This window comes from Aythya marila, assembly GCF_965140915.1.
Source record: "Aythya marila genome assembly, chromosome: 8".
Taxonomy (NCBI): domain Eukaryota; kingdom Metazoa; phylum Chordata; class Aves; order Anseriformes; family Anatidae; genus Aythya; species Aythya marila.
In genome coordinates this window covers 20,699,742-20,727,078 of record NC_139049.1, presented here as the reverse complement: position 1 = coordinate 20,727,078, position 27,337 = coordinate 20,699,742, and the positions used below count along the sequence as shown (strand labels likewise).

At 40.1% G+C, this 27,337-nt stretch overlaps 1 protein-coding gene across 2 annotated transcripts in view; it reads right to left on the bottom strand.

Moving 5' to 3' along the window:
- The window catches only part of ZZZ3 (zinc finger ZZ-type containing 3), a 60,068-nt gene extending 33,614 nt beyond the window's left edge, over nt 1-26,454 (bottom strand). The window contains exons 1-2 of one of the 2 annotated variants that reach the window (XM_082765770.1): nt 26,349-26,454; nt 836-992 (exon numbers count right to left, since the gene is read on the bottom strand). The gene's annotated coding sequence lies outside the window, so the exon portion shown is untranslated. Of the gene's footprint in view, nt 1-835; nt 993-25,835; nt 25,895-26,348 lie in introns of those variants that run through there. The other variant, XM_082765771.1, reaches the window with a different exon arrangement.
- Nucleotides 26,455-27,337: the final 883 nt, after the last annotated feature.

The window sequence follows — 27,337 nt, the reverse complement described above, 5'->3', positions numbered from 1 at the left end:
AGTGGACTGGCTGAACCACACTGCACGTGACTTTCCCTTTTTTTTTTTTCCCCCTTTTTAAGTACTTCTCCTTTACAGAACACTGACAAGGATGTGCTGCATAACCAACCATGCAACAACGAAAAAAAAACAATTATGAAATGGAAATTTCAAATGCTCCCCAAACTGAGTTTTATTTGTACTGCTAAAACCCTCCTGCTTACTCCTGCTGTCCTACATGAGTATCTATGTCTGTAAAGGAGTGCTGTTTGTATTCCAGGACATACAGGTGTGAACAACTGCTATCCTATTAACTTCCATTTTGTTCAATTCAGGACAAAGTGCAGGTTGTCCAATAAACTCTGTCTTAGGAGCAAATATAAATAGCAAGACACCAAATGGGGAAAACATCAGTAGTTGAGCTGAAGAGGTAAAAAAAAACCAAAAAACTAACGATATGTTGTCTACAATAGTTGTTCGTAACTATTTTCTGCATGCATCAACTTGCCCATATTTTCTCCCCTTTAATGTACGAGCTCAGTGCTTTCTAGAGAGCATTCTCATTTGAGGAAGAACCCAAATACGAAAAACAAGGTCATTTAGATACTCCATTTCACTTAGGTTTTGTAATTAAGCCTAGCATACATAAGGATCAGTAACTGACATTTGAAACGGATATTGAAAAAATAAAATAAAACAAGTTCTAACGTACACTTTGGCAAGAAACTACTGTTAAACTCAACAAATTAGAAATAATATACAAGACAAAAATCTTAACTAATTTGCTGCTGTTATTTGCTAAAGAAAGAAATCTTACAGAACAGTTATTTACTTATAACAAAACATAAAATCTTACCATTGCAAAACTAGAAGAAATATAAACTTCTGATGTTTCATACAGCAGACTCCCCCTGCACCACTCTAACAATATCAAACACCATTGCTGACATCCATGAGGTAATCCAAATGCCTTTTTACTAGTTTATGCCATCACATTAGCAAGATTTTGAAAACTGTTGAGAAAAGGACAAAGGACATCAATAAAACATGTAAGTTATTTCATTAAAAAATAAGAAAAATGCAGCAGTATATAGTAAAGAGGCTTTCCTGAAGCAATTACCAGTTTTACAAGTGTCCTACATAAAGGACAGTATGTTATAAAGTAATTAAGAATGTGAAATGCTAATTCAGGTTTCAAATGTAAAATACCTTGTATTAAGTGACTTGGTATAGTACACTCACGATACACGAGAAAATCAATTCACAAAGGAGTCATGGTATTCAAACCTCAGAAGATACTTCAAGAGACACAAGAAAGTAAGTAGTGAAAAATATAGATTACAATGAATTATGAAATACTTTATTAAATATATTTTATAATTAGATACATAGTGAAAAATAATTATTCTGCTATTCAACTTTCACCAACTTAAAATCTACATTAGCTCTAAATCCCTGATCTACCCTTAATTAAGTGACATGCTTTCCAGAGTTCACATCAAACCTATTCTTCTCACAAGGAAAACAAGCAAAAATACTTTGTTTACAGTGGAAGTGAACCAATTTTGACATGGAAAGGCATAAGTAAATGTACAGAATAAAAAGCACCCTGCTTCCAGCTGTCTCTGGAGTACAGGCACCAGTGCCAATACCTAACAGCCATTAATGAAGAATCACACCAGGAATCACATATAACCTAAGAACAGCTGGTATTACGGAGGCACCACAGATCCCTATGGAATAGAGATTACTGAATCTTTCTTCATCTTCTATTAAATTAATTAGAGTGATCTTATTTTCATACTGAAAATTCAGTAACGTCACGGTGCAAACCACAAGCTGACAGGTTTCTCCACATTTGTCTTTCTACACCATTATTATATTTGGATTATAAATGTAAAAAGCCTTGGGAAATTGTCTTGTTTACTTTGAACCTACTAATAGTATCATACTGGTAAGAGTTGAAAATGAATTCCCTATCATGTTAGCAATTCAAAATACAAATTCATCTAGGTAAGAACAGAACAGATTAATTATATCTGGTTATAGTGAAATTCAATAATAAAAGATATTTCTACAATGATGTTAAATGAAGTATCACAAATTCTATTACATGGCTAACTAAATCAAATGAGATTTCAATTATTCAGTGGAATTTCTGAATTTAACAAAAAGCAGGAAGCTGTCAAAATAAAAGACAAATAAAGAATGGAAAAACATGAAGGCAAGGAAAAATATTTGAAAACCCTAGAGGTAAATGACTGGAAAGAATAAGCAAAAAGGCACAGCAGCTACCTAGCTGTACCAGGAACATACCCAGAACATAAGACTCCATGAAGAGCTCCAATATGAACTGATTTCTGGCTGTTTTCTCCCCCCTCTATATCAAATTTCTTCTGTTTTTAGTACTCTGGTATGTTCTCAGTTACTTAAACCTGTAGTTATCTTTCCTATTTATCCCTTTAAGAGTAACTTTACGTAACTACAAAAAGACAGATTTTGACAGATTTTTGAAAGAAAAAAAAAAAATCATACCACAACAAAAATGCCATTGCTCAGTAATGTTGGTAAAACTTAAAATACAGGAAAAGCGTAAGATACTATATACAACTGGACGTCAAACAGAAGAAATCCTGATCTCAAAAATTTTCATTACTTTACCAGTCCATAAGAAATGGGCATTTGTGTAAGTTGTTTCAGGAACGGCCAAACTAGCAATGGCAGGCTTTTAACTGCTTTGTATACTTTCTCTCCCCTAATTTCCTCTCCTCCAAAACAACCCTATTTTACTCCCTGCAGGAAAGAAACCCCCCCCTGCTGTGCCTGGTGGCCTTTTGGGAGAGCAAGAAGATATCTGAAACAGAAGAAATAATGTATCACATTAGAAGAACCCAAGGTGGGGGAAAAAAGAAAAAAATACCTAGTCCCAACTTTTTGTTACCTGCTTTGCAAAAACTAAACTGACCAAAAAATACCACCAAACTCCAAAACAAACCTTTAATCAGGATACACTGAAATGACTGCACCTTGATTACTGCTTAAAAACTAGAAAAAAAAAAGATAACTTACTGAGTTCTAAATTAATCAACTTAGAAGTTCATTTGGCAAAAACATCTTGAAAATAAACTATTTCTTTCTATTTCAAAACTAATTAGAATGATTTTTTTTCACCTAGCACAAATACATATTCCATGGTTGAGAAGTTCACTGGAAGCCTAATCTTATGTTTTAGACACCACTCTTAAAGTATTTATGAATTCGAGTAAGGTGTGCAAGGGAAACTAAACACTCTAGGAGGATTAAAGCTTTCTTCAGGGAACAAAATCAACCTTTAAAAAAGCAAATATTGCAATAAAGACTCTAAAGAATTAGCTAAGAAACAACGTGGTCTGGTGTGTGTGAAGCCCACTAAAAACGAAGGAGTGAGAAATTACAGATGAATGTAGAATGTAACACAGATGGAGACAAAGCTTTAAAGAAAGACTCTGAATGCGTCTCCCATAGGGAGAGAGGGGTAAGCAGTGAGACACAAGTAGTGATACTGAAACCTTATAGGGAATGGTCATACATTAATCAGTGCGGCACTTCTTCACAGTCAGACTGAAGCATTACACAGCTTTGTGTGGACTTCCCTAATTAACACTGCAGTCAGATTATTAAGTTAACCAGAAGCCTACTTAGCAAATAGGCTAGTAAATACTGACTTGTGTGTACAAAAAACCACCTGCAACAGGGCAAACAAATTTACAAAGATTGATACAAACACTTGAAGACAGTTCCTTCCTAAATATGTAGGATAACCCATTTCTTAACTGGGTTAAGCCAGCCCTGGGTATCTGGGAACCACGTACAAGTCAATTATTTAAAGGATTTAAAGGAATCCCAAGAACTAAGAAACACACACACAGCTAGAGAGAGAAAGTACATTCAACATAGCCCTAAGCTAGAAAAGCAGCATTAAAGAAGAGTTCAATATAGGCATATATGGGGCGTATCTGCATAGAGGACCTGAAAGGAGCAAAGCACCACAGCCTCTACTGTAATTGTGTGGTGGTGCTCTATATATCTGGTACTTCCAATGGATACATTAACATTATATACAACTTGAAAAAAAAAAAGACACAAAAATCTCATGCCTGTGTGGTAGAAAGAAAGAGACCCTTGCAACAGAAAAGTCTCTAATACTTATTTGCTGTTGCATATTTTATGGCAATTGACAATAATCACAGCCTTCCACATCAATTCAACCCTAGAAAATAAAATACTTCGTTCATCTCATCTAGATTATAATGAATCATTTTTATATAATGAGAAATTATCTGTTCTCTTCCTATTCTTCTGAGTTGGAACCAATAATCTCTTTCTATTTGTGCACAATGATAATATGCGTGGTCATAAAGATCAACATTTTCCTGTGTGCTGATACTACAGCTGCGGATATCTGCTGGCAGTAGCACTCTTAAGTCCCATACCACAGTAAATCCCCAAATCTGTTACTGGTTTAGTTGCCATTTACAAGAACAAGTGTGACACACACGCACTGTCACCCCCTCCTGGTTTATTTTCATTCTGTTCTAGATCTGTGGGACCATGCCTGAAAGGAAGATAGCACAATTTGCTAGTTCAGTCACAAGTCTTTAATCATACTTCTTTCTGTCAACACAACTGGGGAGTCCTTAATATATATATATTTTTTTAAAGCATTGCATCTTATTCTTTAAACAAAAACTGTGCCAGATTTTACATTGTCTGTTTCAAATGGTAATACCTCAGAAGAAGCATCGCTTCTGCACATGCCTCTTTAATACTAAGACTAAAACACAGAACATTTCCTAGGAAGGAAAACAAAACAAAACAAATCCATACCAATAACAGTAAAATGGTATGATTTGAGTTTAAGACTGTGCATAATTTAGCTGGTTTGACACAATGGTCACTCAATTATTCTGCATCTCATCCCAATCTAGCCCCCTAATTTTGAAATGCTGCTTCCAGCGACCTAGTGTTTTTCTACACAACTATTACAATGTACCCAACGTAACTATTAAAATAACTACGATTTTCACGCAAGTATATAGAAAAATCTGCCATATTTCTGAACGTATAAACATTCTCTCTTTCTTTCAGAGCCTCTCCAGAAGCACTCTGAACTGCTGGCCACCATTTACATTTCAGGGCAGAGCTGCGTACCAAGAACCTCCTCGAGGTGTATCAGAGCACATATACAAAACTGAGAGCCCAAGTGGCTCTTGTCAAACCTCTTTCTAAATCCTACTTCTCTTAAGACTCCATCAGAGTTGAAAAACTGTGTTTGATCTGAGTTGATCTGTAACTCATTCTTCTACGTTAGAGTGGTTTAACAAAGAAAACGCGTAACATTTATCAGTCTCCTGTTTGTCATTATGGCCTATTATGCGCACGGCATACATTCTTATCAATTAGGGTATCCATACATTAAGCACACACGCACACAATCTTTAATCACTAGCAGGACACAAAATTTGCTGCACTCCCTTTGTGGAGGGAGCAGTGTTATATCTGCTGGTTTTCTATTTTCTACATCAAATTATACCAAAGGTATCTTGAATAGCCTTTTGTGTTCTGACTGCCTACATATCTCCTGCTCATTATGCCATTTACCTTCTTATCAGCTATACATTCCAGACCACATTACTTGAGTGACAGAAGAAGCAATTAGACTATACAAATTTTAAGCTTGCATAGTACTAAAATGCGTACCTCAAAAGTAAAGAATATTCAGGGATTGCTAATGCTACTAAATAAAACTGGGGCATCTCTGTGCTAGAAAATAGCAATTCATAAATCCTCTGTAGAGCAGCAGTATGTTATTTAGAACATCTTTAAAAATGCAACGATTGTTGTATCCAATGAAAACTGCAGAAGCTAGTCACGTAAACAGAATCTAATCACTTACAGGAATATTTGTGCAAGAAAAAAAAACATCTTTGAACGGAAGAGCATATGCACAGACAGACCTCAGATTATCAGGACTTTGGTTTATCTTCACATACAAAGCATATCACCTCCTAGCAAAGTGGCATTACCAAATTAGGGATGAATTCCATTTAACAAATTATATTCACCAGTCTATCACAATCAAGTATGCCAGCATCCCTTCCCACACATAGCTGCATTAGCAAGAATTTAGTTTTGTGAAGAAGGCACTATAGTTTTCTGATTTCGCATTACATCAAAGACAAGCAATGCTTTCAAAGTATAGAAACAATCTGCACCAAGGATAATACATAAGTTACTTAAAGCTATAACAAAAGCCTAAAGGCAGTAAGAGCAAAAAGAGGTGTTAAAGGGCCCCACAGCCTGGAACTACTCTCAGATTTCAGCTATCCCCGACACAGTAAAATTACACTACATATGGCCAAATAGTTTGTTGGAATAGGAGTTATACTACTTATATTTATCTCATATCAGGACAGCAAGATGAAACAAAGAAAATAAAGGAAAAAAAAGAAAAATTTAGAATGGTAAAAAAAAAATTAACGCATTTTTTTGTTTTTATACAGTCATATCACTTTAAACTGGCAGGGATATGCTTTACCAAAAACACACTAAACTGGAGACAAACCGCAATGGATAGCTTAATATGTTCATTTTCTTCCTTAAAATAGAAAGATTCACATGGCCAGACAAAACTATTCTTAGACAAGGCAAAAAAAAGGTCTTTAGAAAGAATCTTACCAAAAAAAGCTGATTCTAGTTCTTCTGGGGGAAAAAAATAACAAAAAATCCCACCCTATATTGAAGAAGAATAACCTGAATCTGGTATTTAAATAACAGAATGTGTGAAAATAAACATAAGCTTATCCTCCTGTTCTCCATCATATAAGCTTCTTTGCACTGTTTCACATTGACCCTTCTTTCTTTAAATCCGTAAAATAAAGAGAAATGTCAAAACAGCAAGTTATAGGAGAATGACTAGCAGTGCCCATCTGTCCCTCTGTAACCCTTCCAGTCAGCAGGAGGTTATCAAAAGGCTGCTACTCACATTAGGGAATTTAATAGGAGAATAGTTATGATAGAGGCATAACCCCTTTCCTAGGCAAATTCTAACAAAAGGCTGCCAATTTATATAAAAGCAAGCATAAATTATGCAAGTGTACCTATACAACAGAACTCTAGAAAAAGAAAGCACTCTTATCAGATTTCTTTTCCTTACAGACAAGACCTAAACTGCTTTCAGTTTCTTGTATCTTGGCCAAATTGGATTTTGTGCTGAAATCGTACACTGAGGCATCTGCCTTGTACTGCTACTCCCACCCCGCTGCCTTTCCCCTCAATTTTCAGTCAAAATAATTAGTCATTTCTGTGCACAAATATGGAATTAAAACAAACAAACAAAAAAAAAAAACAACCACCACAATCCAATCCTCTTACTGGTTAGGACAGCTGACGTTTTTTTCAAGGAGTTTGTCTTACCTCCATGCTTGGTAGAGCTGTGATGAAGGCAGGCTAAGGGGAATGCTAAGCACAAACAGATGGGTAAGGAGAGCACTTAGATTAACAAAGTGAGTGGGTATTGACTAGGAAAAGAGACAGACTGGAAATTATGAAGAATTAGTAGAAAACAGTGGGCTTAAAACTGCAAGAGGGAAACTAGAACTGGGAATAACTGGAGGAAGCAGGCAGACCTTGCACAATCTGGGATCTTACCAAGTCACAACCAACCCCCAGCCGCCACCCCAGCACACCACACCAAGGATTTGCCACTAGTGTTTGTGACAACAGTGTATAGGAATATTTGTGCAACTGTAATATGAAATGGATCTGCAAACATGTCTAAGATGAAAAATATCAACTGTTCTTTGTATCTTTTCAGATGGGTCTCGGTGGATGAAATTAAAAGGCCAGCATGCTGCAGCACAAGTGTGAATGAGTTCATGTGGCAGGAACAAAAGGTGAAGACGTGAACTTTGTAAGCAGTACCAAACAAAGCCCTAGGAAAAATCAAATAGATTCCACACTTTGATGCATCTCCTAGCACTGCTTCCTCTTAACATACTGGAAAAACGCACAAGAGGTTTAATTAAATTACTGTGAAGCCATTTAATACAAACTGCATTTAGCATAAAGCAAGTAGCCTTAACTCAACACTCCTCCTTTTATTGACTGACCAGTAAGGTCAGTAACTGTTGGCTGATACAAGACACTTCTCCAGAAAATTAAAGAGTAGGCAAGTAACTTCCATGCGCCACTTCAGAAAGTCATGCTAAAGCTCATTTACTGCCCATCACTCCGTCCTTCTTGCCTCCTCTGCCTATTCATCCCCCTGTACCATGGGGCTGGAACTGGATGAGCTTTAAGGTCCCCTCCAACCTGAGCCATTCTGTGATCAGTCCAGTGAAACTCTCACTGCTTCTCAGGTGAAACCATTCAGCTGCTAAATAGCTTTGCTGTTACCCAAAGAACATCTCCTGTGCAGGATAACCAAAGCATCTAATATCTTTCAGATACATTAACCACATATTTTGAAAATTTGTTATAAAATTTGTAACAACAACTTGATTACAGTAACCATTTATCAAAATGCTATTATAACAGAATAGTCTCCAATTGTATTTAATTTCTCAACCACATAATTATACACCAATAAATAGGTAAAATGGGTCTTGTTTCCCAATTATTATTACAATATGCAAAAAATACCAAGCACAAAAAGACAGTCATTTTTTCCAAAAGGAAGGCTGCTATTGCCAGAAGTCATCAAATAGTTAATAACCCTGCTAATAGCTTACCTATAAAAAGGAAGTTGAAGAAAAACAGTACTTTCTAAAAAGCCCCAAGACAAGTTGTAGCACCTCTGCTCCTATTTGCAGGATACAACACCAGGAACAGCTACTCTGATTTACTTGCAAAACAACTGCAACTGTGCCACCTTTTGAAGTACACTGCAACGCTTGTATTGTATGAAATACAAATGTGTATTTTTATCCCAGATGACTTTCAGTCAAGGGCATGCATTTGAAATACACCAGTTAATGTACTTTTTATAGGAAAATTACAGCATCAGCTACATAAGCCTCAGAAAGCTACCATAATGACAAACCATGACGTACAAGATGGAGTGGTATTATGTACACAATCAGGTGTTCTCCAAGCACTGCACTTGGCAGTACCACTGCAACAGGTATTAAGGCAAGTATCAAACCAGAAAATTTAGAAAAATGGGAGCATGAGGCACACAACACTTTCTCTAAGTTTTTTTTTAGTATTGTATCAGAACTTAAATGTTTTTCATTTTTTTAATCAAAACTTAAAATGTTCCCCTCTGTACCCAAGGAAGAAGAAGAATTTGTTTCCAATTACCTCCATTCAAGTAACACATTCTAACCACTTGATTTCCATTTGATAATACCTGTGACTCAGTCTACGAGATAAACCTGTTATTCTATAAGCAGACCAACAAAACTGTTATCCTGTGGGCTGGCTCCTAGTCATCCTAAATGAGGCCCAGTTCTGCCATGTATCCCACCTTGCCTCCAACATTTTGAAAAACCATGTTCCCATCTCTGGCCATCTCCCAGACTCAAGGACCAATTCCACTCTACACATGCAGCACATATACTGCTACCAAACCATACAGAGCAGGTAATTGCTGGGGTCAGACTGCAATCTCTCATAAAAAGCAGACTCCAGCTTCCAGGCAAGCTGCAAACTCTTCACACTTCTAAGATCTACACCCCCTGCTAAATTTAGCCTAACTGGCCAAGAGGTTCTAATGGTGCTTGGTGTTGGTAGAGTCAAAGAGAGCAATGCCTTCTTCTCTAAACTAAGGGGTTGATCAAATTATAGTTCTAAATGCTTCAAAACACATTCTAGATAGACTTAGGAAGGGAAAAGTTGCAGAAGAACTACCCTGGCATCTCAGTAAAATAAACAGTCACAACCATGCTTTGTCTTCTGACTTGCTGCACTTCCATGCTGCCAGAATCACAGGCTCCCTTGCCACGTGAGCTGATAGTGCAGGTGTACTTGTATCACCACTCACCGGGTAACCAACTGAAGCGTTCTCACATGCTGGGGCTCTGGAAAGTAAAGGACTAGCTTTTAAAACAAACTATGCTTTAACCTGGAACTTAAATACTGTAGTAGCATGCTATCAGGAGTGACTTGCCTCATGTTGCATTTTAGCAGTTATTTTTAAGGATTCTTAGCTCTTTTAAATGCTCATTCAGCTATGTTACAACTGACTTCAATAAATTTGGTCCTGCCAGTGCCTAAAGGGGGCCCACAGGAAAGCTGGAAAGGGACTTTTTACAAATGGCCTAACACACCACAACCTCTAGCTGCATTTAGCCATGTATGATAGCTTCGCCTTTGCAGATGGTCTTTTCAAAGCAGCTCTGGGCCAGTTCTGTTCTCGGTGAGCTGCACGTCAGCATCAGCCCCACTGAGAATGAGCTGGTCTCACCTCAGTAGCCCCAATACTGGAAAGCAGACAGACAATTTCTCCCAGTGCCTGAGCATCCCGAGAGAACAACAGACATCAGCACTTATAAATGACATCTTACAAATTATTCTTAGATGCTTTCCAAATTCTGCTTTGCAACAGACTCTTAGCTTGTTAAGCTGACAGGTTTCATAACTCGCTCTCATCTGACATTCTCATTCTTTGCCTCGGTCTACACTTAAGCATTCTGAATAAGCCGACCATTGTGCGTATTTCAAGCTGCATGGATTCCTGAAGTGTCAGCTGACAACTACTGAAGGTGTTCTAAGTGCAGTGGTAACTGCATTTTTTTCTAAAGCTCTTACAGTGACCAGTCCCTTTGTATTTGAACATTGTTCTCCATCTGGTCACAAAAAAAAACAACTTTCAGTATGAACACTACTGCATATCTTCTCTTAGTTCAGAACTGGCCTCGATTAAAAAAAACAGCAACAAAAAAGTATTTTAAGAGTGGTCCTCATTCAGCTAGTACAATACATTGTGTAGCTGCTCCTGTCTATATCCAGAAACTTCCAGACAGCATAGCAAGCCAGAATTTCCTTGATTTAATACTACAATGGGAGCCTATTTTCCTTTTTTATTCTAGTATATATTGTAGTATAGTCTCCAAAAAACCTATGATTGCATCATGTGTAATTTTGTTTTGATTGACTGCAATTTTGCTTTCTTCTCTTTCTCTGCTCAGAGTAGTATTTGTATTGGTAGGCCAGTACATTCACTGATGAGTAATTTTTGCATTGCATTTAATTTCCTGGGTTTTCTGTGTTCTGCCTTGCCTGTGCTTGTACTATTCATTGGAAAGACTTTAAAAGTTTGCTTAACCTGCATTTACATTTAAAATCTCAGCCTTTTAGTTCTTGTGTTCTAAATATGAACATTTTCTGTTTAAAAACTTTGGCAGGAAGTGTAATTATCATCTTGGGGAAAAAATGAAAAACAAAACATAAGACTATTTTTATTTCTCTACCATAACTACAGGTCTTTGCTTTTCTTGCGACCACTAACGAATTGTCTTCAGGCTTGCTCCACTTATGTTTTTCATCTAGATGCAAGTTTACTAATCAGTTTTGCAGTTTCTACTGTCCTCAGCACAAGAAAGACTAAGACCATTCTGATTCATGCTTTTTTAATCTTTTAAAGTCAGATATCAGTTATCTTGAAAGACTCAGCCAGATTAATAATTTTTCACACAATACAACCATATATCAAATGTTTTCTTTCCCAGGTAGCTTATTAACTTGCTCAATAAAAATATTTTATAGATTAAAAATGTGTTTCTAAGCCTTTCTAAAATTTTATACTGTTACTCTAAACCCACCATTAACCTGTCAACACATTGCTGAAATACAATTACAATTTACCCTCTGAATGCTCTTCTTTTTGTTTCCTTTACGCAAGTTTGTGATATAAGGAATACCCAGGTATTCTGCTTTGACTCTTATTGTTCTCCGGGGTTGTTTTGTTTTGCAATACCCAGTTTATTATTTCCTGCACCTGCATGAAGCAATTTACTTTCAAAGTTATGCTCACTGCTCAAGCATAAAATGAAAGACTGCCTACAAAGTGCAAAATTCATCCCAATTGTATTACCCCTTCCCTCTTTCTGAATACTTTATCAAGCACTTTCTAAATATATCCCATGCTCCAGATACTGAGAAGCTGCACTACATTTACAGAGCAAGAGACTTACCTATTACTGTCTAAGCATGTGAACGTACCTGTCATGTCTGCATATAGACATTCAATTCCCTTTTATGTTGATTACCCATTTTCAAAACTTATTCACTGACTTTAAAAGCAAGTCCATTATTTTAAACTTAATGCAATAAAGAAGTTTGAAACTAAGAAAGTCAGACCAAAGGTCTATCTAGTCAGCGCTCTGTCTCACCAACAGCCATAAGCGGATGCCTGGGGAAGAGAGGGAATACTCCTTTCCAGCTTCCAACTTTTCTCAACACAGGGTCCTCCCTCTTAAGTAATGGCTGATTTCTACCTATGTAATAAACTTCAATGGATTTCTCTTCTGTGAATTTTCACTGTTTTCCCTTGAGCTCCCATAAATTTCTAGCATTCAAGCTATTCCACAGATGTGTTTGTAAAAGAGAATTCTAATTTTTCATTTTTACAAATTGGTATCAATACCCATAACCTGGCAAAACGGTAAGGACAAAAGGTTAGCTATCCAACAGCAACTCCAGTTTTAACTCATTCTCTTTGTTGCTTTCAGTTGTACATACCAGAATGACACTTCTGTGTTTTACTTGGAGCTTCCCCACCTGTTTCACTTTTTGACTTTGCCTATGTACAGTTTTCCATAGAAAAAAAAAAAAAGAAAAGATCCATGGTGTTATCAACAACAGAAAGCTACGGCATAAATGAGTATGCCATTTCAACTACAATGTCATAGATGTTTCCAGTGGATATAACTGCATGTTGGTAACCTCAACATATGCTTGCAGTTTTATCCACCCTAATATAACACATGACCTCAAGGTTTTAAATGACATCTTGTCCTTTCTCATTGTATTTTCCTGAAACTCAATTCTTGACATGTTTCACTTTTGGCCTTTCTCTTAAGATAACACAACTCATGGTAACTGCAATAGCATTTTAGTGCTTTTACACTTCATCAGCTTATTAATTCAATAGTATATTGCAAACACTGATCACGTTTTAATAAGTTAACAGAATTTAACCTTTTATGTAGGAAATATGTCTGAACAGAGTGCCTACAATTTTTAATAACTATTTCAAAGAAAGAAAGGAGATGCTCATCCTACCATTCCTTGCAATTACCTGTACCAACAGGTAAAAGGCCTGAAGAAACATGAAAAGGATATTCAAGATCCAGATTCAGCCACTAGAGAATTTCTCGAAGCACAAGAACAAAAGGAAAAGAGACCTACAGCCTATCTTCAGCATATTTTACCAGACTCAGGCAACAGGAAGGAGCTGTCAGCAGCTGGGTCAAAGAGTGTGAATTATATAGTTTCCATACCTAAGCAAACAAGAGCAGATTGCCAGAATTCAAACACTTTGCTGAACATGAACAGCTAACCCATCACAGGAATACAGAATCCACACTTGCCGTTAAGTTCTCCAAGGTCTCGCTCTCCACATGCTTGGGCTTTGCCTCTGCAATACATACTGGACTGCCTGATAAACTAACCAAAAGAAATTAGGTCAAGCTTAGACTAAACAGGAAAATTATTTATGTTGGACTTAATATATTAACATAAACAAATATAAGGTAAAGTGGGATTTTCCCCACTTTTCTCCCACCGCAACATTCAGTTACATAGAATTAATTAGTTAAAATGTTTATTTCTTACAAGACTGAACACCGTTAGCAGCTTTCTGCCAGTTTGCCAGAGACAGCGTGGGATCTTAATAGAGTGAACTTGAAAATAATCAACAGCAGTTACAAAGTTCAAAATCTCTTTCATTCACTTTGACATGCATATTGCATTTATGGAGAAAAGATAACAAGCAGAGGACTCGACATTGCTCTTTTTTTTTTTTTTTTTTTTTTTTAACAATAAACTGCTTACACTTGGCCAGCAATGTCCCAGAAAAACCTTACCGACCCTTTGTAAAGTTTGTTTGTTAACTATTGTTAAGAAATGTGAGTGCTGTATCAAAGTGCTTTGCTTATCCCCTTCTTTGTACCTCTGAAGAGCTGACATCAAGTATTAAGCAAGGATTAACATGACAAATGTAATTTACATGCCATCCATAAAACTGCTTAGCTTTATGATTTAAAATATTTTCCAAAAAACCCTGACTGCCAGTTCTTACAGAATATCTAAAATTTTGTCTAAAAGTAGAAGCGACTTCACTATGAACAACTGCATTACCTACAGCATAACGTTGTAGCCATAAAAGAAGCACAGTAGGAATGCAGCCCCTAAGAGCAGGATTTGCTGTACCTTCAAGACACAAAGCCCTCATAACTCCATGACATATTCTCTCTCCTACGGCAATAAGCAATTAAACACATACCTTGCTCAATAGCTCGAGGAAAAGTATGTGACAATCCCTTATCTTTAAAAATTACTTTCCCTGTAACTGGAAACACAAAAAGTACTTAAATACAATGATCGTATAGGGCATGGCAGATCTGAGGATATACCTGCTGTATGGTCACAGAATTAACTCTTATTTTCTTTAGTTTATTGTCCCTGTGTTCTGCACCCAGAAGCTATCCCAAGCCTCTGATTATTCATGTTGCTCTTTGCTGTGCTGAATCCATCAGAGGGACCAGTTCTGAATACAATATTCATAGCATGGTATTCACAACTCATTCAAATGATTTTTACTGCAGAATAGTAATGTTTTGTGTTGCGACCCCCTTCCTAATAACACTCAACACTATTTACTTCTTTGACAGCTTGTGAAAATTGAGTTATGTTTTTACAAAAGCACCTATATAAGAACACTGAATGTTTTTTGCATATTTTATTCTTATGAATTATTTCCCGTTTTTGAAAATGTGATTCTATTTTATCCCCCATTCACTCAGTTTTGTGAGATCTGAGTCTACAACTCTGATTCAAGCCAGTGGTGAAATCAAGTCAGCTCTAGATTATTATCAGTTCTTTTCTGTAATCACTGAAATATTTTTAAAGTATCGCCACTCTAGAAGTACTTGATTGAAATTAACAATTCTGACCATCACCTAAGATACCTGATTATTTATACTGCTCAAAAAAGAGAAGAAAAAAACCTTTAAGGCCATCCATGAAAATACTGAATGTTCTGTCCAAAGGAATACGTGCATTCCCTCTACAAAATGTGGGTTGAATCCTCCTTTGTACATTTATTTATACTGGAACTGTAGAGAGAGTACAATAAATCACTTCTGCTAGGCTCAGAATAAACCTTGACATTAACATTTCAAAACATTATCTGCTATGAAATTAATGCTTTCCTAGCAAACACACTTCCAAACTTTGCCCAGGATGTTTGTAAAACACATTGGCTGCTATGCATTTCAAGTCAGCTCACTGAAAAAACCCCCAGGTAAGGTCGGGGCTGCTTCCTTCTCAGACTTGTGTGTACATACAGTTTGGATTACCCTTACTTGGTTGAGAAGGCATTAGAAACATCTTTAATTTGCTCTTAGCGGAGAGGAAGAGCAACTTAACAATGTCCATGTATTTAAAAAGACACTAAAGAAATAAAACTGGAAATCTATCTGGGGGTTCACAGACTAATTCTTGGTATGTTGGACCAGTGTAGGCACCTATGCTGAAGGCTGCACATCCATCAACAGTGCAGGTTACAATGACCCAATGGCAAACATATATTTTTTTTTTTAAGTGATTGAACCCTCTTTTCAGCAGTTGATGTCATTTTAAAAAGGTTTCCACTGTTGTACCAAGTAGGCAACTTGATGAGGATCTTATTTTCTATACTAATTACTGCAACACCTACCCCTGCTCCACTTGTATCCACTCAGGTATGTTTCCAAATGGCATTTCCCTTGTTTGCTGTTATCCCAGTAACCACTTTCCCCATATCTTTCTAACACAGCAAAGAAAACCACACTAATCTATCATCCTGCTCCTTATCAAAAGGCCTGACACGTACTCTGTTGAGCCTTCAGTCATTCCCTCTTCTGAGTTTTCAGTGAGACTTCTCAGGTGAGGTTTCATTTTACTGTTAAGTGATATAATCTACAGAAAAGAGGCAATCCCACTCCCCCGTAACCCTGACACACCATCCTCATTTTTCCTATGCATTCATGTTAGTAGTATTCAATCCGATCTCACAATGAGCTGATTTAGAAAACACAACCCCCTACAAAAGAGCCATTATTTTTTTGGCTGGTTTAGCTCCCAAAACAGGCGTACTGTACTGGTCTAATGAGCACAGGTGCTACCAGAAAGCAGGGGCCAGAGCTATGTGCTTTGGTGGCAGATATCCACTGGGTCAGGTTAGCTGTAATGTGAAGCCTTACTCTCAGGCTGTCCCTTATCCCTTAGTTCCTCATAAGCATAAAAAGCACAGTTACTTTGCTTAGCTTAGAACTCTAATTTTCCACAATGAAGATTAAAACATTTGATAACTGATGCACAGAAAGCAATTTAGCTGCCTTACTGTTTCTGTCCAGCTGTATACTGCCCAGCTACAGCTCAGGTCATACTGGAATTGTGAGCTGCTTGGGGGAAATGTTCTTCATGTCTGCTTCTGCAAAGCTGGGGTCACAGCATCTCTTATACTTCATTTTCACTCTGCTGTACTGCTGACTTGAATATAAAACTGTTAAAATTTTATTGGAAGTTTAACTGAAATCCAGTTGATGCATGTCTTTGCTGACAGAACCTGAGGCACAAAGAAGGCATCAGAGAAAAAGAAGCAAGACATTCTGTGGTCGTGCTTGTTACTGATTCAACCCCCTGGGCTATTTTTGACATCTTCTCGTTATGGGAAATACAGTCAGTGAGGGTCAAGAGGAAACAGTCATCAAACTACACACAGAAGGTAATTGCTGAAGTATAGAAAAGCAAACTTTTGTTTCAAAGCAATAGCATGAGCTAACCAGCTAGGAAAGCTGTAAGGGCAGCCCACACGTAGCAAAGGACACATTTAAGGGCACATACACAGAGACCTTAAATGGCTCATGCCACTTCTGCAAATCAGGCTACTGATACAACAGATGGAACAAGAAGAAATGTCCACGTGACTGGTACACGTCATATAACAAAGTTAGAGCAACCCACGAATCAAGCCTGAAAACAGTACAACGATCACACAGTAGGCCTCCCCAGAGCTGTTTCTCAGGGACTCTTTAGGAGAATTTATTGGGCTATGTAAATAGAGACTTTCAACAATCTAACAATTTTTTTTTTTTTTTTAAGACCATTGATCTAACCACAACTACAGGTCACGATGAGTTATCATCCTTGCATCCTTAGAGCAGGACACGGCATTCTGATCACCAGAGTTACCTTTCACCTGGAAAATCAGAGAGATGACTCACACCAGATAAAGCAACAGTAACTGGCCTGCCTTTACCTCCAGATCCCTGCAGAAGATTCCCTCTGGTATTCAGAATTTTGGTAAGATAGAAAAAAATAACCTCTCAGGTAGTATAGAAAGTTTCAATAAAATCACCTCTGTGCTGTAACCAGGGATATTTAAGTTAGTATGTGACAGAACTGAAATTCACAAATACCAACAAGAACTGAATTACCTAGACTGTTGGTGTGTTGGGTGGGTTTTTTAGGGAGGAGTGAGGTGGGATGGCAGGGGGGTAGCATTTAAAAAACAGATCTAGGTCTCAACAGTAAGAATTCTGTTCCCTTACACACTTGAAGAATTTGGAAGGTCCTGACAGCAAACCTGGCTTCTCCATAAAGCAACCCATTCATGCCAATAAAATGCAGTGGGTTCTTAAGGATTTGCAACATTTTCTGTATCAACTATAACTCAGATCTTCAAACTATGTGTCAAGAACCCCATCAAAATAAGACTCACCATCAAAAAAAAAAGACTTGAATTGAACCGTAGAGTAGGAAAAGAAATCTGAAAAGGCTTTACTTTGGTGGGGGCAAGATGGTGTCTGAACTCAGACATCAGACAAGAAGTAAATGTTTCTCACTGTCCTTTTCAGCACTGCCTTTCAGACGGTAGCAAGCTGGTGAAGAACCTTTTCCATCTAAAGTATCTTTGGAATCCTCTTAACAAAGGATCAGCAGATTCCCAATTACATGATCCAGAGAAATTTGCGGCTGATCTCAGCAAAGAGAAATGAGATAACTACACTCTGTTCTGTCAGAAACCACTTCCTCACAGACGGACTTAAAACTATGCAAGCATATATGAAAAGTAATTGCACTGCTGCAGGCTCTACAATAATGCCTTGAATGATGATTATTCAGCCTTTTTGCAATGCACGGGATATAGCAGAATTTCAAAAAAAATCTCATAAAGACCATGATTCTGCTAAAAATAGAAAACCACATTTTAAAAAATCATGTGCTGCAGCAGCTCTCTCTTTTGCCTATCTTTCTAGGGCAAAACAAAAACTACAAAGCAAGTTGCAGCCTAAGGACTGGAAAGAACTGAGAACTTCTGATCAGCTTCCTTTTTCCTGAAACCTCGCTTTTGAGGAAATACCCAGAGAACAACCCTGGCAGCACAGCAAAGCACAGACACATTGTCAAATCTTTTCAAGAAGTAATTTAGATCGAGTAGTTACTATCAAAAGCAATATAATAACATACACCAAAGAACTAAGACTTGGTGCTAGTTATACTCTGACTTTCAGAGATATACACAGAGAAAGTGCAAGTACATGACAAGAAGGCAGTGGGCGGAAGAGAAAACATGTACCAATATATTCGAACTTCAGAGAGATTAGCAAAACACAATTTTAAAAGTTGCCAAAATTTTATACACTTGGAAACAGAAAAAAAAATAAGCAAACAAACTCCATCATCTGTTGTAACATCCATGGGTTCCCATTACAAATCTTTTAGTCAGCCACTGCCCATATATTCCCCCGGACCACCCTGGGATATTCTTCTCCCAGCTCCAGGTTAAAACTGCATTATTTTTTTCCCCCAGACAGCTCAGCTGTCAGACAGTTGTTCTGTCTGATGATTCCTTCTCAGTAACAGCTCTCCAGGTGGAGCTTAGGGAATAGGTGCATCTGTCCCTGCCCAAGGCTTAAGCCTTTGTGCCCTTACTGTGAGATTCTGTGACCCCTTCACAATGCTCTACAAGAAAGCCTCTGTACTGCAGTGATACTTGTACGAAAAATCCGTGGAAGACTTAAAATATTTGAGGAAAGGAACAAATGCCTTTTTTTTTTTTTTTTTTGACATCATTCTAACTTAGGGGACAGCTCTCTCCTTCTACCTTTATCAATTTTTAGAAAAACAGTTCTGAAATCACATTTAACTGAAGTACGAGAGACCTTTAGCATTAGCTTTCCCCGTGTCCTGTTGCACCTGCAGCCATTTGTAAGCAGGCAGCACGTCAGCACCTCAAACCAGTGCCATATCAGTTACCAACACCTTGTTTCTCAATGCTTTAGTGAGCAATTTCCCATCAATTACAGCAAACAGGATGACGACACTTTGTTGACCTAAAGTGTACAGAAAGTTTAATCCATACCATTGGTCAGATAGAAAAATGCAATTAAGTCTAATTGCAATTAGGAAGAAACAGACTGAAAGCATTATTTTATCTCAATCCTCTACACTCTCTTGAAATGTTAAGAATGTAACAGTTTGTTTAACCCTTTTTCTAATTGCAGAGCATACACCTGTATGACACAGCCTTGCCTTCATTCTTCATTAACTCCAAGGCAGCTCTGACAAATTTTAAAAATTTTCAAGAAAAGCTTGAACAAGGTCACATAAAATGCAGGCAGTTGGCTTTTAATAGAGAAAAAAAAAAAAAAAAAAAAAAGAGTAAATTATTAAACTGAATGCTATGCTTAGCTGCATGGCACTTTTAATCCTAAAGAGCTTTAGTAACTCTTCTGTTCCAAGGTTAGTTCTCCCAACTTAAACAACTGCTTTCATACCACCTAAAAAAATCTCAAAGGAGAGATTTTGTTTAGAAACAGTATATATAGTTGAAAGCACGTATTTCTATTCAGCCTATTCCATACTGGTACTACTACACAGCACTACTGTGATACTGAAGATACTTTGTAAGTGATGATTATCCCCCAAAACATATCTTCCAGATGATAGCTCTTATCTCTGTTATACAGAGACAAGTTGAAGCTGAATGATTCGCTCTTCAGAGTCTTGGCATGCACCTGATTCCCTGGCTCCTTAGACTTCGTCGTTTTAACTTTGCTTCTTTTCAGTAAAGTTTTCTGAAAGACCTTGACTCTAGCTCAGTTTGTTTCTACTGGATCATAAACAAACAAAACCACAAAAGGTAAATCAAAGATAAAAAAAAAATCCTATTTATTTTCCGTATTAACTTATACAGAAGGTTTAAAAGGCTTTATAAAACAACATTTTAATGAGATATTTGCTGTATTTTCTCAAGCTAAACCTTACAGACTGTCACATCACTTAGCTTTTTGCTCCACTACAAAGTCTGGGGTTTTAAGTCTGATTTTTGTTGTTGTTTGTTTCAGTCACATCATAAAAATGTTTCAGTGACTGAAACTAACATCATAAAAATCATAAAAACAGATCTTACATTGACAAGTCACCCTACCTCCTGTGGCCAAGGCCAGACCAGCTATACCCAAATCACTTGTAAGACGAGGTTATTTAACTTTTTCTAGAGCACTTTCAGCAATAGATATCCCATTACCTTCTTCAGATATCTAACCCCATTTTTATCTATTCACAGAGCTGGAAAGTTTTCTTCCAGCACAGAAATCTCCCTTTGTGCTATTTAGGACCATTATTTCTTACCCTACCTGGAGGGAAGAGTTTATTACAGTCCCCTCTGTAGCAATCCTTACTGTATTTGAAGCCTATCATTATGCTCTGCCATAACCTAAGCAAGTTCAGTTCTCGCAGTCCTTCCCCAAAGGTCCTAACTGCAACCCTCCTCTAAGTGCTCTTCAAGTGGTCCAAATCTGCTCCAAGTACAAAACAAAAAACAGCCAGTACCCCATCTGAGGCCTTACACTGACCACTGCAGAAGCATTTCCTATCTTACACACAACCACAATCCTTTTCTTATGTCCCACTGTGACTCCTGTAAGATTTTTTAACGCTGTCATGACTCATTTGTGCTCATTTTGTGATATAGCTGCTTATTTGCTGAGCTGCTGCCCAGCCAGTTGTTTCTCATATTTAAGTCTATTATTGCTACCCAAACATATTATTTTGCATTTCTCTTTACTGAACTGCCACCCATGTATTTCAGATTTTTTATGCCATTTGCTTGGACCATTTTATACTCTAGTGCTCGTATGGCCCCCTCAATATGCACTGCCCAGGCAATATGTAAATGTGCTCTGTTCTATCATCCAGGTCACAAGCTGAAAGACTAAACAGGATTAAATTCAGGAAATATACCTGCTAAATTCCACTCGCTGCACTCCTTCAATCTGTAATGTCTCTAGAGCATGTAATTAACAAGTAACTAACCAGCACAGCAAACCATCTCTGACAGTATCTAGTTTTGGTGTTTCTGTATTCTTTAGCTGTGGAGAGAGAACCCCTAATTTCAGCACTACTGGACTTATTCTACCAGGTTGTCTTTCAAACAACACAAACAAGGGAGGGAGGCTCTGGCACTCTCCTTCCTCTTCAACGTGTTTGCCTGTGGCACAGTAACCCAGTTGCACAGCTCTTCCAATTTTGATTTTGGGCTATATTCTGATACTACAAAAACACTTCAGCTCACACACACACCCTAAACAACAAGAAAAACACTCTGCCCCTAAAAAACTCAGGTCATGTATGTGCACATGTACACACCAATACAACAAAAAGGAAAGCAACAACTAAAACCAGGATAATACCACTTAGGCACCAACAAGCAAACTGTCAAGCACACACATTTCCTTTTTACATTTCTAAAGAAAATAAGTGTTTTAAACAAAGTTCAAATCACTACGTTTTAAGGACAGAATTAGGTATGTCTCGTGACAGAGCTGTACAAGGCAGACAAAAAATCCCACTGCTCTGCTACTGGCAGGTATTCTCTAGAGACAAGCTTTTACTCTGACCCATCTTAACAGGGGTTTGTCTGGCACGTGTGCATCCCATTAATCAAAGCAAACATCTGTGTCTAAATACGGTGTTTAGCGGAACTAGTATAAACACCTTTAAAATCTTGGGCAATTACATTTCTGTCTTGCCAACATTCATATTCTCTATATCCTACGATGAAGTTTGATAAACCAGTAAAAATGGAGAGCAGAGAATGGCAATTTAACAGATAAAACATTGCTGAAAGGGGAGTCGAGTGTTTTCAGAAGCAACAAGACAGAAAGCTATCAGCTTAATGCAAAGCAAAAATATGAAATTGAGTATCAGGTGAAACTTGCACCAAGGGGTGATGAGCTACAGCAAGAAGCATCACAAAGAACTTTGTCACAAGAGGGAATGATCTTGGTGCCCTTCCAAAGGATTCCAGAGGATTGGACTAGCTGATCTTTCTGCCTTTCTACATTTAACTGGACTCACTGTAAGCATTAAACATTAAAGGAACTTTAAAGAACAGTCATTGTAACTTAATCTACAAAGCTTTTGGTCCAAAGTTGTATATAAACAACAAACCTCCCATACGACAAATTCTCTAAGTGAAGTAGTTGAATGCAAGCTTGTAACTAATATCCAAGATCATAACACAAATTCTAAATTAAAGTGTCAACCCATTATGTTACAAAACCAAGTATTTTACTTTGGTTATGAAGCTGCACCTCAGCAAAGAACCTTTTTAAAAGTCTTTTTGTTTAATAACAGCATCCAAGAAGAAAGAGAACATGCTATTCAATGTTTAGGTCTGCATTTCCTAATGGTATTTTGAGTTACTCAAACTGAAAGAAGGTTTTCACAAAGTTAAAATAAACTCTTACAAAGGTTCTTCTACACCACAGGCGGTTTTTAAAGCAGAAGCCATATTTACAAAGTTCTTAAAACCAGAACAATATAGCCATAAGCATAAAGTTTATCAGGAGCAAGTTCTTATATTAAGCAGCTTGATTCCCAGCAAAGAACACTTAATTTGGAAACTAAGAAAGAAAGAAAAAAAAAAAAACCTTTCTCACTACAGAAGTGAGAAAGTTTCTCGCTTTCTGCAACTTCACTCCCGCCTACAGAGGTGGAAGATTTTTTTCTTGATCAAGGTTTTTAAGGACAAGTTCTACAAATATCTGTCTGGAATAATCTTAGAATATTTATACCAACCTGGAAGAAGAGGAAGAATAGGTCTTCCAGTACTGTGTTTCTAGGATTTATATAAGTACAGTGTAAATCTGTGACTATAAGCAAGTGCTGAATCTTGAAATTAAGCTCTCCCTCTCAAATCTCTTTTTTATGACCGAGGAGACCTGTATCATCAATTCCCACAAAATGCAAAGACTTCCATTTTTGGGAAAACCAAAACAAAGAGAACACCAATAGATTATGCATAAAGACTTCAAAGAGCTTTTTTTAAGTAGTCTTTCACGTTCGAAAAAACAAACACTTAAACAATGGGGAATAGGACAGACTGACTGCCAAGACTTCTATTCCAACTCGATGAGTACTTTTAAAAACTCTTTTCTCATTCCTCTTAGCCAACATAGTGGTAAAAGAGAAAAGTGGAAGTCTTTCCACCTTGTATCAACCAGACAAGGATCACCGACCAGATGCTAGGAGTAGTCCTAGCACCTAGAAAGACCTGGAAGAACAAGAAACAAAATTTCCTTCCAGTCTCCTTGAAATACTGGGAGAGAGAAGCCTTCACTCTGTATAAGGCAGAGAGCAGACTTGAATCTCACATCACAAGTACGCCAGAAACACCAATAGATGTTACAGCAATCATGCTGGTCAGCACTACAATCAATGCCCATAGGATACATTCCAAAACTGTGTGTAAGACATCTAGTTATTTTTGCATATTAAATGTGTAACAACACCAAGCTTTAAGATATGATTTACTATTTCTCATTCTCCAGAAATATTAAATATTATGAGATGAACCATACGATTGAACTTCATCTCTAGACAGCTCAGTAACTAAGCTACCTAATACAGCTTAGCTCAGTAACTACATGCTTATGACATGCAATGCAAAGACAAATCGTTTCAGTTAATGGTGGTACCGCTGATAATTGCAAGAAGAGCCTAAGTTCTACACAAACATGATCTCAAGTTAAGGTTGCTAACTGCTGCTGCTTACGGACACACATGGCTGCACTGTGTAACAGCCCAAAACAAAAAGCATTTACTGTAATTTCAGGACATTAAATGTTTTTATTAAGTAAACATAAACACTGTAGAAATCCTGCAACCAAAGTTGTCCATACCCTGAATGACTCGCTGGAAATCACATGCTGAAGTGAAATCCTAACCAGACCTTTCTAAGGCAAGGGAGTTTCATGAGTGGCTTCAACTGGATGAGAATTTCACTTCATAGCTTATCTTGTTTTAAAACTGAGGCCTACAAACACTAACATCTCACTACATATTCTTCACTATAAAGGAATTGAATCTTTCTTCTCCACACCACTTTTTCTCATTTTTTCCCAGTTTTCATTAAGTAAATACTAATATAATTCACCTGACAAACAGTATTGTAAGATCAAAAAAAGAAAAAAAAATTAACTGCAACAGTAACTCAGCCCATTTTCTGAGAAGTTCCACTTGCTTACAGAACCACGTTTTGCTAGCCCCAAGCTACAGAGCCTTCTGGATCTCCAGTCCTTGCAGCAGCTAGAAGAGGGGGAAGTCTAGTAACTGACTGCAGGGTAGAAATATACCCAAGAGACATGCCCTTGAGGGTTGTATGAGTTATTATACAGTATGAAACACAGCGCACACTTGGAGCTTTGATCTCTAACTATCTGCACAGTATTAGTTCAGTAATAATGGCAACACCAACGGGACACATGCAAATACACCTACAACCACCAAAGAGCAATCACGATGCGTTTAATGACTGCAGACCTCTCCCCAACACACAGCTTGCAAGTTTGAAGCCAAAGAACCCCTTATTTTATAAAAGTTGTAGGCTCAGTTACGTGGCACGCTAAGCCTGCATCACTATATGAAGAGATCCAGTCCCTGACCACAAGTGCTGCGGGTGTTGCTGTACTCGGGGAGAGACCGCCGGCCCCATCAGGAAGAGCCATATGCTCTCCCTTCGAGATGGGGACCCGGAGACAAAGGGGCCATCGCCGAGCCGGGACACTTGGAAGAATAACTGCAGCCGAGAATAACCCGAGAGCAGCCGAAACCAGGAGCGTTTCCCAGCCCGGGACAACGAGGGGCCGCAGCGTGCCAGGCGCTCGGCTCCGCGGTGCCAGGTGGCCGCTGCCGGGCCCCACAGCCGCACACCGGCTCGGCTCCTGAGGGCGCAGAGACCCGGGAGGGCCGTGCCGAGGTGCGACCCCCCCCGGCGGCTCAGGGGCCCAGCCTGGCAGCTCGCAGGGCGAGGCCGGCCCGAGGGGGCCGGGTGCTGCCGGCACAGCGGCGGCCGGGCCGGGCCGGTGCCCGCAGGCGGGGCTGCCCGAGGGACGGCGGGGTAAGGCCGGGCCCGGCGGTGCCGCAGCGGCCGGCGCTGCGAGGGCGCGGCGGGGCGAAGTGAGGTGAGCTGAGGTGAGGCGGGGCCGCGCTGGGGCCGCTCCCTGAGGAGCCCGAGACTGCGGCGCTGCCCCGGGGCCGGGCGGCGGGGGCGGGGCGGGGGCTGCGCGCGGGGTGCCCGCCCCCCGGCCCGGTACCATTACCCAGCACGCCCAGCGCTGCGCCGCCATCCCGCAGCCGGCCCGCTCCCGCAGGAACCGCGGCACCTCGCGAGACTTCGCTTCCTTCGCACCCCCCCTCCCCCCCGCAACCCCGACTCGTTCTCCGTACAGCCCCGCCCCGCGACCCGGCTCGGCCCCGCGCGCGCACGCGCACCGCCGCGCGCCCGCTCGGCCCCAACATGGCGGCCGCGGCGCCGTGCACGTGTCGCCGGCCCCGCCGTGTGTCAGGGCGGGCGGGAGCGCGCACGGCCGGCCGGGGAGGGGAGGGGAGGGCAGAGGAGGGGGGCGGAGCTGCCGCGCACGCGCGGGAGGCGCCGCTGCGGGCCAGCTGATTCGAACGGGGCGCGCGAGCCGCCGCCTCCTCCCGCACGCGCTGGTCACGTGGGGGCTTCCCCCCTCGCCTTCCCTCCTCCTCCTCCTCCCCCTCCCCCGGCGGGTCCCGACCCCGTCCCCGCCCGGCTCCCCCCTCCCCCGGGGCCGGGCCCGGGCCCTCACCTGCCGCCCGCTCCCGGCCGCGGCCCCGGCCGCGCTCCGCTCCCTCCCCTCCGCGCTGCCCGCACCCGGCGGCGGCGGCGGCGGCTCCGCACAGCGCCTGCTCCCCTCAGCGCGGCGGCGGCTCCTTCCGCTTCCTTCCCCTCCCCCTCCCGCCGCTGCGCTGCGGCGGGGACCCGCTCCCTGCAGCTCCGCCTGCTGGCTGAGGGCGGAGGCGGCCGGCTCGGCACGGCGCCGCCTGCCCGCCGCCCCCCGGGGCATGCCCAGGGCGGGGGGCGGCCCCGAGGGGGGCAGCGGCCGGGCCGGCCGCGCCCGCGGGAGCGGGGGGGCTGCGGGGGGCGCCGAGGGGCTGAGGAGGGCGAAGCCGAGCGGCTCCCCGCGCCCGCCGGACCGTGAGCGGCAGTGAGGCAGCGGGGCTGTGCTCCTGCCTCGGCAGCCTCCCGTTTGCCTCCAACCGGCGCGGGGTCGCCGAGTTACCGCCGAACGCGGAGCCCGCTCGGAAAGGGCGTTATTTACCTCAGGGCTCCTACAGAGGGAGAGGCACTATCATGTATTGACCGCTATCCTCTCGATTTTTATTTTCCCTGGTAATTCACAGTTATAATTCACCTGGAAGAGCTTCAGCTAACCAAGAAACAGAGAAGATTCATTTTTCTTCCATTTAAATCCTTACCTAATTCAAAACCCTTTTTACATTAAGAACCCATAGCAACTTTGCAAATTGCAAGAAAATCCTAAAACTAAACCAGTTTTCTGTAACAGGAGACTAGGCACTGAAAAATATTTTCAATTTCCTTTGAAGGCGGTTACTATGGTAGTTAGACTGGCTTGTACTTCTGTGAAGACGGTATCTTTCAGATTTAATAAAATGGTAATTGTCCAAATTACTAGTCTAGTCAGACAGGCGTTCGTTCTGCAGCCCTGGAGTCTGCATAAAAACCTCAGTAGCTTTTCCACTTTCCCAAGCAGTTTTCACTTTTCCCTGCTTCTTG